General features: G+C 42.8%; 1 pseudogene; it reads right to left on the bottom strand.

The window, feature by feature from the left end:
- Nucleotides 1-4699: 4699 nt before the first annotated feature.
- Nucleotides 4700-18158, bottom strand: part of LOC135707933 (uncharacterized) — a 29841-nt pseudogene continuing 16382 nt past the window's right edge.

Below are 18158 nucleotides of genomic sequence, written 5' to 3' on the forward strand. Positions count from 1 at the left end.
GGACGATTCTACTGTCGAAACATGTAAAGATAGTACTATCTGAAGTGCGATTTAACGATGGATGAGATTCCGGTGGCCATCATATTCAAAGCTATGGGCACTGATTCGAATATGGAGATTAAGCAAGTGGTAAGCAACGATACGGATACGAAGAAACGGTTTTCCGCTTCGATGCTGAAAGCGGTCAATCGACTCCTATAAGAATGCACAAAAGGTATGTGTGACCGCTTATACATTTCATTTGACCCATGATCTTCATTAGCTTTTTGCCAAAAGGTATAAGGAGATTTCTATCCGTGTATTTTGGTATACTTGTGGTATAAAACCTTGTTTTGATATTATTCAGTTATCGACATATTTTGTAAAATATCAAATGAATACCTGTCTGTCTGTGAATGATGCTTGGAAGGGAAAGCCTCGAGAGCCCCGTTTCCGGAAGTAACCGAAAGGAAGTCGATCCGTGTACTTGACATTGTACATACGGACCTTTGCAGCCCCATGAAAACGGTCACCCCTAGCGGAAATAGATATGTGATGCACATAATCGACGATTACAGTAGGTTTACTGTAACGTACCTGCTGCTGCACAAGTCGGAAGCCACCCAGAACATAATTGATTATGTGCGTTGGGCAGAGACGAATTTCGGGCGCGGTCCGATGGTGGGGGGGGAGTTCGATAATAAGCGGCTTCGGAACTTTTACAAGCAGGAAGGTATAACTCCCCAGTATACCACCCCGTATTCCCCCAAGTCCAACGGCGTTGCCGAAAGAAAGAATAGGTCGATAATGGAAATGGCAACTTGTATGCTCCTCGATTCCGGTCTGCCGAAGAGATATTGGGGCGAAGCTGTTCTTACCGCAACGTATCTTCAGAACCGGTTGCCATCCAGGTCTGTGCCGAAGACTCCCTTTAAGCTGTGGTGGGGGCGAAAGCCAGATCTGGGACGCCTGAGAGTATTCGGAAGCGTGGCGTATGTGCACGTTCCTGACGTGAGGAGGAGCAAACTCGACCGGAAAGCGCAAAAGCTCAATTTTGTGGGGTACTCCATGGATCATAAGGGGTACAGGTTCGTTGATCCCGACACTGCTGAAATCACCATTAGCCGAGATGCCCGGTTTGTAGAACTCGAGATCGGAACGTCATCGGTGGATTTTCCAGTATCCGTTGAGCAAATGGAAGCTGAGGACGAGATTGTATTGCGGCCGTTTAAGGAGAAGTTTAACGATGAAGAAGCCGAGGATGATCCCAACGAGGAGGAGTACTTCGATGCATCCAAAGACGAAGGCGCTGAGTCGATTGAATATCGCAGATTGAAGAGGGCGAACAAAGGTGTGAATCCACGTCTTGACGAATATGTCGTCGGGATAGCTGCCTGCGCAGTGCAAGAGCCCTTAAACTATAAGGACGCCATGAAGAGCAAGAAGTGGCACGATGCGATGCAGGAAGAACTGGTTTCTCACCATCGAAACGGAACCTGGGAGTTGGTGCCACTGCCTAAAGGACGGAAAGTAGTCGGCTCCAAATGGGTTTTTAAGGTTAAGCGCAACGAGGAGAACAAGGTGGTCAAGTTCAAAGCCAGGGTGGTAGCACAGGGCTTCACCCAGCAGTTCGGAGTAGACTTCGATGAAGTTTTCGCTCCAGTGACGCGTCAAGCCAGCCTGCGAATGTTTCTCACTGTTGCTGCGAGCCATAAACTGGTGGTCAGGCATGTTGATGTCAAGACCGCCTACCTCAATGGCGTATTGGAAGAGGAGATCTTTATGCGGCAGCCGCCCGGTACCGTAGCCGGCGGACAGGAGGAGCTGGTGTGCCGCCTAAGGCGGAGCATTTATAGCCTTCGCCAGTCGGCCAGATGCTGGAACGCGAAGTTGAAGAGTGTCCTCACGAAGCTTGGTTTCAATTCGGCCGCTGCAGATCAGTGTTTGTATGTGAAAACGGTCAATGGGAAGAAATTGTTCTTGCTCGTCTACGTGGACGATATGTTGCTGGCTGGACCATCCAAAGAAGAAGTGGAGAAGATTATAAACAGTTTGTGTAAAGAGTTTGAATTGACTGATCTTGGCGAAGTTCGCCATTTTTTGGGACTAGAAGTGTTAAAGAGAGATGATTGTTACCAAATCCGACTGAAGAACTATATCGAACAGTTGATTGCCCGACCGGACATTGCCGTATCCACGGCGATTCTCGGAAAAAGTTTTTCTGCGCCTAGCGAAGCGGATTGGACCGCCGCCAAACGTGTGTTGAGATATTTGAAGGCTACGAAGGATTCCTATCTGCGTTTGGGCGGAAATAGTGAAGAAGGTTTAGTCGGATACTCCGACGCCGATTGGGCGGGCGACCCGCCAGCCGAAGGTCAACATCAGGGTCAGTCTTCTACTATCGTGGGGGCTTCATATCTTGGGCTAGCCGCCGCCAGCACTATCTACAATCGACAATGGAGGCGGAGTATGTTGCCCTGTCGGAGGCCTGTCAGGAAACAGTGTGGTTGCAAAAGCTGCTAAACGATTTTGACGAACCACAAGGAGCACCAGCAGTGTTAAAGGAAGACAATCAAGGTTGTCTGGCGTTTGTCAAAACGCAGCGAACAAGCCGACGATCCAAACATATCTGCACAAAGGAAAAGTTTATCCAGGAGTAGTGTGAGAAAGGGGACATCGTTTTGGAGTATTGTCCCACGGAGTCGATGGTCGCCGACGTTATGACGAAGCCTCTAATCCGGAGAAGCACCGACGCTTCACCGAGCTGCTAGGAATAGAGAAGGAACTGTGAAGTGGCAAAGCGTTGAGGAGGAGTGTCGAACGATACAACAGTTACCACTTCAACCCACCTCTACTCGTCACTATATATCTTGGCCCAATCGGGGTACGAGAGAGAAGGCAACGAACATCATTATCATTCCAAAAGTAACTGCTACCGCGTTCGGTTGCATTGTATTTTGCGCTCGATCAATAAACGTAGTTAAAGTGATTTCTCGCGAGTTCCTTTATTTCCACAACAGGTCCGAATCCGTCCGCTGATATTCCACTTCGTTGCCCTGACTCTACCGTCGGTTTCGTCACTATCTTCGGTCCCAAGCTAATCGGTTCACCCCTCGAAACATAGGAAAATCAAACTTTCATAGCGAATCAAAACAAACATTGTGTAGTACTAGAATTTGGACTAGAATGCGGTACGTTAATCGATTTGCTTGGGACCAATAGGCTAGTCAAGTAGTGAGCTAATTTAAAATCGTTAGTTTCGTATTGATTGTTGGTTCCAACCTGGATCGGGTATCAAGATCGGCTCTGCTTGTTTTCTGACAAACTTCATTTTGATCGTTTGTTTTTAAAACCCACCTCAGGTTGAGGTTCGCACCGAGGGGGGGCGACACATCTAAATCTCAATTCTAGATGCTCAAAAAATATCACACTAGCGAATCAATCTTCGAAAAACCATCTTTCATTTCTCGCATCTACTTGCATCGCGCTTCATCTTTTTGCAGGATATCTTCAAAACCGACATAAATCTTCCTTCTATCTACTCAGCGTGCGTGCAGCTAGCCACAGCAAAACACAATAGTTCTGCATCGTAGATAGAGTCGTCCCCCTCGGTTCTCACTGACAAAAAGTTTACATCGTCTCTTTTGCACTTTTGCTTGATTGAAAGTTTAAATTCATTCCCTCATAATCAAATACCATAAACGAACGATACCCAAATGGTAGAACTATTCCACAAATCGTTTGGATGATACCGCAAATACGTTGTTAAGCACTTTTAAGGTTATTTTTATTAGGGTTATCGAAAATCGGAAGATCAACAACAGAGGGATTTTCGAACTTCGAAATTTAAGTGAAAATTCACCAAATGGAACACAGCCTGAATTGGTTCCGCTTGTTGATAGATTGAAACTCTATCCACCAGACTATGAATATAGCGACTATACAGACAATTGGTCGCCGCGTGTCCGCTATGTGGCTTTCCCTCTCCAATTCAATTAAATTACAAGCCATTCCGCATCCCACATGGTTCTGAAAAGAGGTAATTAGTAACAATTTTCACCGACCAGTGTTCGCTACTTCAGTGCTAGTGCCGAAATGTGTCTAACCCATGCTAGAATTTCTATGAATGAAATTCAAATAGGTACATACCTCATTTTACATTCGGAGCAACAGAAATCAGAATGGATTTAAATGCGGTGAAAATAACATTAGGGAAACTTCAAACTAGAGAGGGATTGAAAACAAACCGCCTTGACAACCTATGTCTAGGTGGTTTCTAGCAACGCTATCAATGCAATCAAGATAGGCGCTGCTCTCTCTAATAAAAAACACAAACGAAGTGACAGACGGAGCGGCTCGAAATTTGATTTGACGCACTTACATTTACAATTTTCGAGTGTACCTCACGACAACACTATCTACTCATATGTACTAGATTAAACTAGGGGGTACCGCCTGTTATCTCTTTTTCTCTAACGAAAATTGAAAGGGAGAGCCTGTTGTCAAACAGCATGTCATTATATCGCTTCTTTTGTATAATGAAAGACCATACGCCAAAATGATTAGGGATGAACACATCGGGTTAACATTTGCTTACAAGTAAACGATGTTGAGCTGTCAATGACTCGCGCTTGTTGCAACTGTTGCTACAGATTTCTTCAGTCCGTGCTAGAAGCCTAAGTCACAGTCATTCGCAACCGAGAAGACATAGACATCGTTGTTAGACGCCAAACAGAACCCGGCCATACTCGGTATGCTGGTATACATTCACTCCTCCGTAGCGGAACTGGAAGGATCCACCCAAGCTGCCGGATATCAGTTTTGTCTGCTCCAGCTTCTTCTTATTATTCTGCAGAACCAGACAGTGCGAGTACTGGTCGTGTTTGCCAAACCAACCGGTGGAATACTAATCAGAAAGCCGATTTCTTAGGCACGTTGCATTTGTCGCAGTAGATCGTCACTTGCCGCTGCACTTTCATGGAGCGGATTACAATCGCCGTGGCAGTAGTTTCGTCGTACAGATCGATCACTGGATCGATATCAACCCGATAGGTATGGCCGGCATGCTTCGCGTAGTGACGCTCGCTCATGTCACGGGGAATCCTTTCCGAACAGGCGGCGCATTGAAACTTCTGTAAGAATCGATCCTGACATAGGATTTGATGTCACGCTTTTGTCTCTTGCTGCCTCGACTGCTCAGCCTCTTCTTATTCATCATTCAAAACATTTTCCGGTACGGGTGCGGGTAGTGGATGTCCCTGTCGAATTGGTTGATTAGACGAGATCATCGTCATCGACAAGTACCAGTTATCAAACTTTCCAGTTATCATGCAGATGGAGCTTTCAACGAAGTAATCTCTTCCACCTATGCAGCACAAGCTCGGTTAACAAGCTGCGGCAAGTTTTTACGTCGATGCAAATGGGAAATTGGAATTCAATCTGAAATTGAAAACCAACCCTAATAAAATTGTTATGGTTATTTTGCTTAACGACGTGTTTGGGGTATCATCCAAACCATTTGTTGAATAGTTTTATTATTTGGGTTTTCGTTCATGTATGGTAGTTTTTTATTAGGGAAACAGTAAAAAAAGTTGTTGAATATTACAGCAGATAAGCTGCACATAACATATACACATTAATCCAGTCAGTAATGTTTTACTGGGTTTTTGAATTGCGGACTGTTCGAAAAAAGTTTAAAACGCTGCAGGAAATTCAAAAATATGAAACTTTTTCTGAACTTGTACAGATAAAGTTCTGTTAATCTAATTTCTTTTTTTTTCCTTTGATTTGTTTTTCGTCGATCTGGTTTTCCGTACTGAGCACCAATGCTACCGATGCCAGCACTGATAAAAATCCCCTTATACCTTTTGGCAAATTTCCATTGCTGATTATTCATAAAATGTATAAGGCTACCACCTACCAATTTGTTCCGAACGGCCGGAAGACCAAGCTGAGGCATGGGATGCTCACTATGCCCCACTTGTTCACTATGCCCCTCTTACACCTACCATAAAATCACAACGAAAATCATGATATATGAGAAATGTACAATAAAAAAGGGGGCTTGTTAAGCTAAGCATCTTAACAATAAAAATATTGATTGTTGTCGAACAAATTTGATCTCATCAAATTAATTTTCATTGATAATTGTATCGTTAAAAACGAAATTTATTATTTCTCCTATCCAATAATTTAATAATAAATTTGTAATGTGCCCAAAATTCAACCGTAAAATTCATTGTAATTTCGTTATTTTATTATAATTTTTTTTTTTGCGGCCATCCTCGGTATGCATTCGTTACTCCGTAGCGGAACCGGAAGCTCTCGACGAGGGCGATCTAAAGGGAAGAATTTACTCCGAAATCATGCCGAGATCCATCGAATCAAAGAGGCGATCGACGTGCTGGAGGTGAGAATGAAGGAGGATCGGATGAAACTGATTTTTTTTTTAATTTATTACGGCTAGAGATGCTGTATGTCAAGCGTTTGAGCATGATTGCGGTACGATGCACTATTCTGGACTGGTCTACTATACGTGGCAAAACTAGTCATTATACCTGCTACGTGTACCTTGTTACCTGAAGACGAGGAGGGAATCTTCGGATTCATGGAGGAGGACATCAGAAATGAGGAAGCTCGTATGCGAGGACAAAAGTGTTACATCTGCAAGGGTTGATGCATATATTATGTCACGCTCTAGGGGGGGGGGGGGGTCTAAGATTTTGTGACAAGCAATGCATTAGGTATAGGAAAAACTTCACGATAGGGGGGGGAGGTAAATTTCTCTTCGATTTAGCGTGACATAATCAATGCATGGGCCCCAAGGAACGGTATGCGAACGTTTTGTTTTGCACGAAGAAGTGCTTCCGTTCATTTCAGACGCTTTGTGGGATGCAGAATGAGTGCCTGTCGCATTACGTGGATACGTTCCAGTCGTGGTGCGATAAGCACGTAGCGCTGGTGGGTAAGGTGAAATAATCCGGGACCGAAGCCTGTGGGATTTGCTACGATGAGATGGGACCGTACAGGAAACTGGAATCGATTCGTGCTGTCAGAATGTCTGGTTCCATCGGAGCTGCATGGCACAGTTTGCCCAATCGGCGGGGTACTTTTTCAAGTGCCCTTTGTGCAACAACAAGGACGACTTTAGTCAGCAGATGCAGCAGCGTGGCATTTATATTCCACTGCCACGAGGAACTTCCGTCGAAAACTTCGAGGAACTTCCGTCGAAAAATTGCTTCGAGCCAAACCGGTCGTATCAAATCGTTGACTTCTTCGGACAATGAAGACGAAGCATCCTCCGCCGGATCGTCGACCGTGTTCGATTTCAACTATCGTGTGAATTTAACCAAAAAAGCAGTGCCGAAAATCGATGGTAGAATTGCAGTCGATCTAAGAGTTCATCCGTTCCGACACGGACACGCTAACGAATGCCTCGGTGGGACATGAGATCGTGCGTCCCAAGACGCCTGCCAGAAATCTTTTGAAAAACTGTTCAAATTGTAGCTTTTCGGGTCGAAAACCGTCCCACGAAAACGGTCCACCAGCGAGTCTGATCCGGAGTACGTTACAGCGAAGAAAATTAGGTTGATTTAATTTTAATGGTGACCTTCCTTAGACGGTGAATTTTCCAGCACTAGTCAGTTCTTTCCCACGGCGCAGTGGATTACTGCCAACGGTGCCACCTCAAGTGGGAATGCGATTCGAAACCGGGTTGACGTTGATGCTCAAAAGTGAGAAAATGTTCCGGATTTCACTACCCACATTAAGCGAATGTCAGCTGGTATTGGCGTTGACGGCACTGTCGAAAAATTTGCTCTTCCAGCAAATGTAGACAGTTTCTTATGGGAATTTTCGATGGAGTGAAAGGATAGTACGAAGTCCGCAGTGTTTCACGCACAGTCTGACGTTTGCTTATGGATTTTCTCATAGGAGTAAAGAGCTACAGAGTCCCCGTCAACGCCAATCACGCTGCTTTCAGGTACTGAGGGAGAACCTTCCAAAACTTCTAGTGTTTGGACTGGTGGAGATTGCTAAAGTATGATCCCGATGAAAACATTTTGCGTATACGTATACGTGACGTAGTGTGCGTAAGATAAACGTCAGCAATCTCTATGACACAAAGAATGCACCTGAAACCGACGGAGTATCGCAAGTGCTGTGGTGAGGCAGAAGGAAACAAGTTAGCACTTTCATTATCACGACGTTCTTATGCATAATCTAGTGTGACGTAACGTTGGATCATGCGTAAGAACACCGTGAGAACGAAAGAGTTGTCAACATTCCTTCTGCCACACCTACAGTAACGCACACGGTTCCCGCGCTGATTGTTCCTTACTTTCTCACTCTAATCAAAATTTCCTTCGATGAGTGAGAAAACAGCACCACGTCAACGCGAGCGAGAACGAGGGTTGCCAGATCATTGCACACAAAACCAACTTGAATTAATTCAAAGCAAAAATACTAGCGAACCTGGCGGTGAGGGGCGGAAGGTGGACTAAAATTCTATTACAGAGAACCACATTATTTAAATTAATTTCTTCGGAGAAAGTCGTCTGTCACTTCGTTTGTGATAAAAAATATACTATAAACAAACGATTACCCAAACGATTGAACTATTCCACAAATAGTTTGGATGATACCCCGAGCACGTCGTTAAGCAAAATAATGTTATGGTTATTTGGGCTGGTTCTAAACAAGCCAGTCCGCTCCTCTCTTACTAGACCCTCTCTACTTCAAACCATCAAGCCTTGTAGTGGATCCGACCTGGCGTTGCCGACTTCGATCGAGATGAGTTCTCCACACCGATCAACACTAAAGTAAAGCCCTACAGTAAAAGTATGGACGTCTGTCAAAAGTTGTTCCAATCGAACCGTCAAAATGCACCGCTTTGCTCGATTGGAACAGCTTTTTTTCAGTTTTGTGGTTACAGTATACTTTTACTGTAGGGCTAAAGCCCTCTAGATAAAGTATGGACGACTGTCACCACAAAACTGAAAAAAGCTGCTCCAATCGAGCAAAGCGGTGCATTTTGACGGTTCGATTGGAACAACTTTTGGCAGACGTCCATACTTTTACTCAGAGGACTTTAGGAATTTCCCTTTCGACATCCGACGTCGGTGGGCTGTTGGGGATTTTATTTTAAATTATTCCACCGATTGCTCCACACGGGTAAAAGGATGCCCAACATGGGAAAAGTCTAATTAAAATGCAACACACCGAATGGCTTCCGCTGGGGGAACAAACAAGGATTTCCTTTCACCCAGCGAGAAGCCACCGGAAATGCCGACAGGAATTTTAATCCGAAAGATGGGAAACTGTACGATAAACAAATATGCATGCGGTAGGATTTATTTAGCCAATTTTTTGGACTTAATTCAATTTGCATGCATTTTTGAAGGGTTGTTTGGTATTTAATCGCACCGAAATTCCGATTCCAATTTAATTTTCCACCGCAAAAGTTATGCGGAATGTTATTGAATGTCTGATTCCGGCTGAAAATGAGTTTGACAACCTAACCGCAACTTTTATTTTTTTAATCATAGACAGGTGCATGAAGCGTGTGATTTATGAAACCTCATCTTAGCTGGTTTCAATTGAAATCGAGCTTTTTCGGTTTGAAAATAGTCATAGGCTTAGTTAACAAGTATGGTTTCCCATCACCCCGACGAATGATGAACGCAATCCCCGGAAGCAGAAATAACAAATTACACGAGGAATTGGAAACGTGCTCGGAATGCGAGCTGATGGAATGTCCGATGAAGATGATGCGATTGATGAAGATTATGAATTATTTGCATAGATTTGTGGAACAGCAGCAATGCCAATTACCGATGAACATTTCAATAGATCTTATTTGTAAAGGTCGATTCTCTCTTCCGATAATAACTTGGCTACATAAACGTTTCCTGTCGTGTTTTGCGTATTGAATGCTAGTCATCAAACTGATTGTCAAAATATTGTGAAATGTTAACATTAGAAATACCGGGATTAAAAAAAATTACGCGGAATGCCAGGTTAAAGAATTGGCAAACTAAAGTTAGCCCCAGATCACGCTTGATTTTCGCAGACAAAAATCAACAAGCAAACAACTGCGGTTGATTTTGCAAGCTGTGATATCGCAGCTCGGAATATCAAGCTAACAAAACTCACCAGCTGCAAATCTCACCAAATTGTGGTGAGATTGAGTTTAATGATTTTTGCTTTAGACCCGAACGCAACTGAAGCTTCTATAACGGCTGGCAGCAGTCCTTTCGTGTCTGACATCGGTGAAGAGTAAAAAGAGATAGTAAACTATACTTTCTCGTTCTAAGAAAACGATGTGCAACGGAATCATTTTTGTGTCGAGTCAGCTCTCAGCTTGATTTTTGCACGTTGTGAATAGTCTCGCAATATCAAAGGAGCTTGTAAAATCAATATCAAGCATGATCTTTTGTTCCAATATCACATGTGATATTGAGAGCTTATGAGCGCGGAAAAATATCATTTGATTGATGATTTTGCCAACACTGGTAAGCCGCCTTGAATTATAGAAGAACTATGAAAGTGATGATGATTAAAAAGTTGGAAGGGTTGTATACTAGATACGACCGCAGGGTTGGCGTTGGATAACGTCTGTTATGTGTTGTACTTAATTGTGTATATTATATTTTAGGAATATTCCTTAATAACTCTTTTGCGAAAGTTTGGTGGCCCTGAAAAGGGCCGTTTTGTTGGGCTGATGTTGTTGACAATGATGGAACGGGCGACCTTGTTGGACGCTTATATAGTAGAACAGAAAATATCAGAGGTGTCAGATACTCGCATACGTACGTTAAACTCTTTCTTGGTAATGTTGTGGCTCTGAAAAGGGCCATTTTTCCAACGCGCTCGGCGTAGTTGCCCTTGCGGAGCAGACGGTGAATACGACCGACTGAGAACTGCAGCAGCTGGGCATTCCATGACGGCGGCCCAGTATACCGGAGCACTGGCACCAACGCACTCGGCGTAGTTGCCCTTTCGCCCCCAGGCTCTGGTGCCGCTGCTCTGCTGCTCTGCTGCTGGGTCGACGATCGAATAGACAATGATAGAACGGGCGACCTTGTTGGACGCTTATATAGTAGAACAGAAAATATCAGGGGTGTCAGATACTCGCATCTGATGTCTCGGTTGGAGAAAGTATAAGAATATAAAAAAAATCAATCGATTTTCACCATCTTTAGACAATGGTTTACTTTTAACCATTTTTCAATAGTTTACAGAATCAAATCAATAGTTTTGAAACATTCAGCAAATTGCTAAAAATATTTCCAATCGATTGATGCCATTATCTCGTAAATCTATCGAGAGACGGTTAAGTTATTATCGTTCAAAATCTTTTAATTTTTCGTAACGCATCCAAAATGACTGTTTTCAATTTTGTACCCCCGTATGTTGCCGAAAGACGTTATCCAACTTCAAAAAAATCACGGTGACGCTTACGAAGGCAACCTTAATATGCTATTATTTTGCAAGCGAAGCATTTTTTTATAAATCTCGTTGCTGGTACGATGGCAGAAAGGTTGATATCTATGTACACTACTAAAATTTTGCAAATAAATTAAATTGTATACATAGAGTAGCCCTAGAATTTTCTACAAACGTAGCAACCAAATTTTATTAAAATAATTTGATCGCAAAATCAATGCATTTTAAAAAAATTTAAATCATCATCACTTTCATAGTTCTTGGTTCTTCTATTGTCCACGGGGGTCAACTCATTTTATCTGTCAAATTTTCATAGCGAATCAAAACAAATATTGTATAGTACACATTCTAGTACTGTACAATATTTGTTTTGATTCGCTATGACTATGACTAGAATGGGGTACATTAATCGTTTGCTTGGGACCAATAGGCTAGTCAAGTAGTGAGCCAATTTAAAAATCGTTAGTTTCCACCGGTTGATAAAACCAAAACGTTCTAGTACATTTAGTGTTACCATGTGGTACACTGAAAAATTAAAATAGCAGGATCGTCACCAAAGTTTACGAGCCGCTCCGTCTGTCACTTTGCTTGTGCTATAAGCTATAACCAGTGGTTCCAAATAGTTACTTGTAGGCTCCTCCACATGTTTCCTCATCCCAATTGGCCCTTCTGCCTGTGAGAACCTAAGACCAATTTGCAAATTCCATTAAAATATTGGACAGCCTTACTGGTGGCCGAAACTACTAGCTGTCATTGTGATGCGCAGAGCCAACCGGTCGAAACTAACGATTTTAAATTGGATCACTACTTGACTAGCCTATTAGTCCCAAGCAAACGATTAACGTACCCCATTCTAGTCAACATTCTACAACTACACAATATTTGTTGGGTTAGTGGATTTTCCTTTGTTTCGAGGGGTGAATCGATTAGCTTGGGACCGAAGAGAGTACCAGAGCTGAGCCAAAAAGTTGAGCACTTTTCTTCTGGACCTTCTGGTCTTAGAGTTACCTCTATGGCCAAACTGTCCTTTCAAAAAGCACCCGTTACGCATTTCACCTTTGACGTTTATTGACAGCGGTTTGAGCCCGGACTCCAACCGGTTTAGTATTAATCGACGTCCTGGTCGGAATGGTTGCCAACTGTTAAGGGCCACCCACATTAGATCCGTTTGCGTTGCGTTGACGTAAATTTGAGAATTAGATTTAGCTGTCACTTTGCCGCAACGCGTCCGATCCGGATCTAATGTGCGTGGGCCTTTACGAAGTCTCGTTTACAAACAAAAAAAAATTTAATAGATGATCGATACCCAACTGAGCTGATTAAAAACTGAATAAGCAATTTTTTAGCTGAAGAAGGATATTTTTGTCTGAATAAGCTCTAATTCAACTGTCAATGTTTGTTGGATAGTAACCGTGGCTTTTTTCTTGCGGTGACCACTAAAGAGAGTGGAAATGCGTGTCGGTTAGAAAATTAATTGTAAGCCCGACGATAGTGAAGTGCTTCTTGTGAGTGTGTAGGAAGCCTAGAACACGTTAAAAGTAGGCTGTGTTTGGTGAACAGTGTTAAAATGGGATTATCGTCCGAACGTTTAAGCCGTTCATACAAGGTACGAAAAGTGCGAACTTGTAAGAAACGGTCCCCCCTCCCTTCGGGATCGAATCCTGGAGGATATTTCTTCACAGAAAAGGACAGAATTCCGAAAGTTCCACCCACCGAAGCACGTTGGTGTTTAGAAGAACTCTGCGGCCATCCCGGACGCCATCTTGGAGTGGATCTCCACAAAGGAGATTGTCGAGCGCCGCTCGGCCATTTTCAACAAGCCATCATACCACATGCCCAGATTCAACCATTGGTAGCAACGAAGACGGTGTCTTGGAACCAGGCTAGGCTCCCCTGCGGTCAGACGAGACGCCCTCTGCCAGCTGGTGTCAAACTGTTGCCGCTAATCCCACGGTATGCATCCCCCGTTCACCACCACTGCTTGAACCGATCCCGGATCGGCCGGACAACTGCAAGTTGCCCTGGGAAGGCCCACCCATCGTTTCGTCCGCCATCGTCTATGCATCGTCATCAAAAACAAGCGCAAGTACACCCGAATGTCTCTCTTAAAACTCTCTCTAGAGCCCATTGTTTCAAGCATCAAGAATGTAAACCTATTTGTCGGCTACTATTACTTCAGGAAGCACTCCCTAAGTTCCTTTTTTCTTTGTTCTCGATTCTCGTGCCCAAAAAGGGGTGTACAAGCCTCGCTCTTTTTGGTCCGCATGTAGAATCGCTACTTTGGATCATCTCCACCTAGTTTCTAAAAATTGATTAGTTGCTATTCGTTCAGGAATTGTCCACCGACAATTGTGTGGCTCCTGCCAAGGTAACTGACCCCATGCTCTGCGAATATCCTTCCTAAGAGAATTCCCTTCGGAGCAGCCTTGTTTTGATTCACTTTGACAGATAAAAGGTGGGGTTCGTGGATTTTCCTATGTTTCGAGGGGTGCATCGATTAGCTTAGGACCCAAGATAGTACCAGAGCTGTAAGCCTCTCGCGTGCCGCTAGCACGCCTCTAGTGTTGGGAATCGAAAATCTTTGACAGTGGTTTGCTTACACTTCTATAGAGAACAACTGGTGCAAGTTTGATCAAAGTAGTCGATCGCGTTCAGAAATAACGTCAAATGGAACTGGAAAGAAGAAAAAATATTGTGCACAAACACCTGGAAAATCCGGAGTGGTCCAGTTACAAGCTGTTTAGAGTGCTGAAGATGCCAAAAACAACAGTTTGTCGAGTGCTCAAAACCTACAAGGAAACCCTGAGTGTGGAAAGGAATCAGTGGACCTACGAAAAAACTGGAACCAGGATCGTCAGCTGCGTAGCAAGGTGTTGAGGTGCGTTAAAGTAAACTCCGGTCTTTCGATTTAGGATGTGACCAGACGGTACAACGCCAACTTTCATCCTTGCCAGGGAAGGATACAAGTCATACAAAGCCAGTAAACATCCGAACCGGCACATGAAACAGAATTCCGTGGCTAAAAGCGTGTAAGACTCTTGTACGACCGTGTTTTGACGGAACACAAGAGTTGCATTTTGATCGATGACGAAACATACGTCAGACTCAATTTTAAGTAGCTTCCCGGTCAAAAGTTTCACATCGCGACTGGACGTGGGGATGTGCCGGAAAGATTCAAGTTCGTGTTTGCCGACAATTTTGCGAAGAAGGCCATGATTTGGCAAGCAATTTGCAGTTGTGGCCTGAAAACGGAACCATTCGTCACATCCTCGACGATGACAGCCCAAGTTTACATCGAGGAATGCCTGAAAAAGCGTGTATTGCCGTTAGTTCATCCGGAAGCATAGGGGCAAAGTTATCTTTTGGTCTGATTTGGCCAGCTGCCACTACTCCAAGGTGGTTCTGGAGTGGCATGCTGCCAACATGATCGATTTGGTCCCCAAGCTAATGAATCCTTCGAAATGCCTGGTATTTCGATCAATCGAAAAATACTGGGCAATTTCAAAGCAGCGACTTCGACGAAGCAATGGTGGGCAAAATGGAAGAAATGCGCTGATTCCGTGTACTTTTCCACTGTGCGGGCCCTGATGGGCTTCATCAAGGGGAAGGTTCAAGATTTCGTTCGAACTGGAGAAATTTAACCATCTAATGCTGTAACTTTGAAGTTTTAATAAAAGTACTGTAAAGCAACCATTAATGAACTTTTAAACTTATTGAATAATGAATTACAGGTCTTCTTGTGGGTACCAATTTACTTTTAGTCAGCCTTTATTGAGTTCTGCATTGTGCCGTCACGAATGAACTCACTGACATTTCAGTGGTACTGTTTACAAGCATTAAGATTTTGCTTTTGTTTCGAGATGCGTTTGCGGCTTATTTAAATTTGAAAATTCCCGAGGAAGTGCACGGTGAAAGGATGTTGCTTGTTAAAATCACAGAGTTGTGGCTTCACATCCACAGCAATCTAAACTGCATGTAAACAGTACCATTGGACTGTCAAAAAAATTCAACCGACTGACGTTAACCACTGACGGTGCAGAACCTTATTATATCTATTGTATATTTGAACAAGCACCATTCGAGCATGGCAATCGCCACCGGAACAAAATTTCTGTGAAATCACAAATGGCGCAATGTTGGAATTTGAAAGCTTGTATGCCTATCGGTTAAATTATGCAGCGCATTGGTCAGATGGTATCGCATCACTCGCTCTTTTCAAAACCATACATGTACCGCCAATGAACAATGGTACCAACATTGCTACCAAATGCATAGAATCGCAAGCAACGAATTCCATTCACGAATTTCACCCCATGAACAAGGTGATTGTTATTGGGCTCGGACGAATGTCACATACCAACCGGAAAACGACGGCGCTCCGAACCATGATTAACAGTATACTAGTTATTCTAATTAGGTTGCTGCACATGTGTCGAAATGCGAACGGAAATGTTCCACATTATTTCCCTTCCTCCACCACATGCTACATATTGTGGCCTTGACTCTAGGATTTAGGGCGCCTTGCATGATTCAGTTAACTCCAAATTAGGTCCTGATCATCCTTTTTAAATTTTAGCTCATATATGAGCATTTCCTGGCCAAATAGCAAAAAAATTATTTCTGACCCGACCTTCACCGATTGGCGAGAAAGTTTGCATAATTATTTGCTACAATCAATCACTCGCATTTGAGCTTAACTTTGGCCATTTTGAACCTTGCCAAAAAAAATCAAAATGGCGAACCCAATATTTTTCAACGAATCATAACTCGAAGCGTCATTTTCGTTCGAAATGTCGCCTGTATTAAAATCCTAAATAAAAAAAAAGATATATAATGAGTAGTTGAATGTGCATGTCGCCAGGACGGTATATCATTTTCATTTTGATTACTCGAACTGGCTCAACTCTAAGTAAATTTTTCAATTCATCTTTGATCTGATCCAGGCATTCTACTTCCGTCACATCTCCCCTTTTAAGGGGAAGCTTGCCGGCCCGAAAATAAAAAAATATTTTCGGTACATTTTTATTTCTTTAAAAATATTGGGAAAAATATCAAAAATCAAAGAAAATCAGTTTGTTCCTTAGATTTTTGTCAAAAATTACATGTAAATTTTTTTCTATCTCATCATGAAAAAAAAATTGGACTCTCAGCAAAACCGAAAAGTCGATGTTTTGTGGTTTTTTGAGTCCAACTTTATGCCATAATGACTTATAAAAAATGTTTTTTCACGTGTATTTTCTTTGAAAAATTAAAAAATATGTGATTTTCTTTAAATTTTGATATTTTTTTCCAATATTTTTAGAAAAATCAAAACTTAATTATTTTTTTCGGAGCGGTGAGCTTCCCCTTAAGCATACTAGTAATATTCAAAGTTTCTATCTCGATTAGTGTGGACTACACGTCCGCTCCTGGTACGTAACAGATTAGCCAGTGGTGCATTACTCGACTCATTCAATTGCTGGTCCTCAATGTCATCTTCTGTTGGCTGAAACACTGGTGTTACTTCTGGATCGTCATCTGTGTGGTTGTATACTATGGGTAGCAATCTGCACGGCAACGCTTCACGATTGTGTTCGCCGATGTCATCACTGGATGTTTTCTTATGCTTTATATCTCGAACATTCCTACGACCAACTCTACCGTCTGCTAGACGCACGATGTACGATCTTGGTTGCTCTAATCTTTCATTTACCTTCCCTCCTTTCCAGTGGCGTGACTTGATATCCTTCACCATTACCGCTTGTCCTTCCCGGTATTCCGGTGCCTTGACCGTTCCTCTGTCTGCATTCTCCTATTTCTGTTGCCGTCTCTGTTTCAACATTTCCGCAACTTTGTCAATCACCTGCGGCTTGAGGACACATTCCATTGCTGGAACGGTAGAACGTAGAATACGCTTCATTAATCGTTGGTTTGTTGATTGTAAATCTTCATCTCTTGGTGTATTTCTGAGCATTAGAAGAGCCAATTGAACATCTGAACCATCCTCCGCGCATCGCTTAAGCAGATTTTTGGCAGTTTGCACGAATCTTTCTGCAAGGCCATTGCTCCTGGGAAAATGAGGGCTAGACGTAATGTGATCGAATGACCACTCTTTGCTGAAGTTTACAAAGTCATGAGCTGAATATTGAGGCCCATTGTCAGTGTACAGGCCTCGTGGTATTCCATGTGTTGCAAACCACCGCTTCAAGTGTTCTATAACAACCTTGGCTGTTGGTTCTTTCAATTTGACAAAATCAAAAAATCCGGAATAACTATCTGCTATCAACAGATACTCGTTTCCATCGAAATGAAACAGATCCGAAGAAACAATTTCGAACGGTAGGGTAGGAATTTCATTGTTCATCAGCTTATGTTTTACATTAGATCTTTGGTACTTTTCACAGACTGCACAATCCTCCACCATTTTTGCTATTTCTGTAGTCATTCCAATCCAAAACAGTGTTTGTTTCGCACGACGTGTGCACTAGGGTGTTTCATTTTGAAAAAAGTGATGAATTTTTGATAGGCCACCCTCCAGTTCGATTCATAGCCCCAAAATATGAACCTGTGCAAAAAATGGTAAAGATTGATGAAGGTTTAGAGGTCGCGCCAATGATTTGGATTTTGTATGGAGATTTTGGTGAATTAGTATGGGAAATTATTGATTTTCGTTTACATTGCTCTAACTTTGGTTGTAGTTGTCCAAACGTTGAAAAAAAAAAATATGTGGTTGTCATGACAATGATCAACAAGCC

This window comes from Ochlerotatus camptorhynchus, unplaced genomic scaffold (genome assembly GCF_037179485.1).
Source record: "Ochlerotatus camptorhynchus isolate MF236.1 unplaced genomic scaffold, CSIRO-AGI_Acam_v1.1 ptg000323l, whole genome shotgun sequence".
Taxonomy (NCBI): domain Eukaryota; kingdom Metazoa; phylum Arthropoda; class Insecta; order Diptera; family Culicidae; genus Ochlerotatus; species Ochlerotatus camptorhynchus.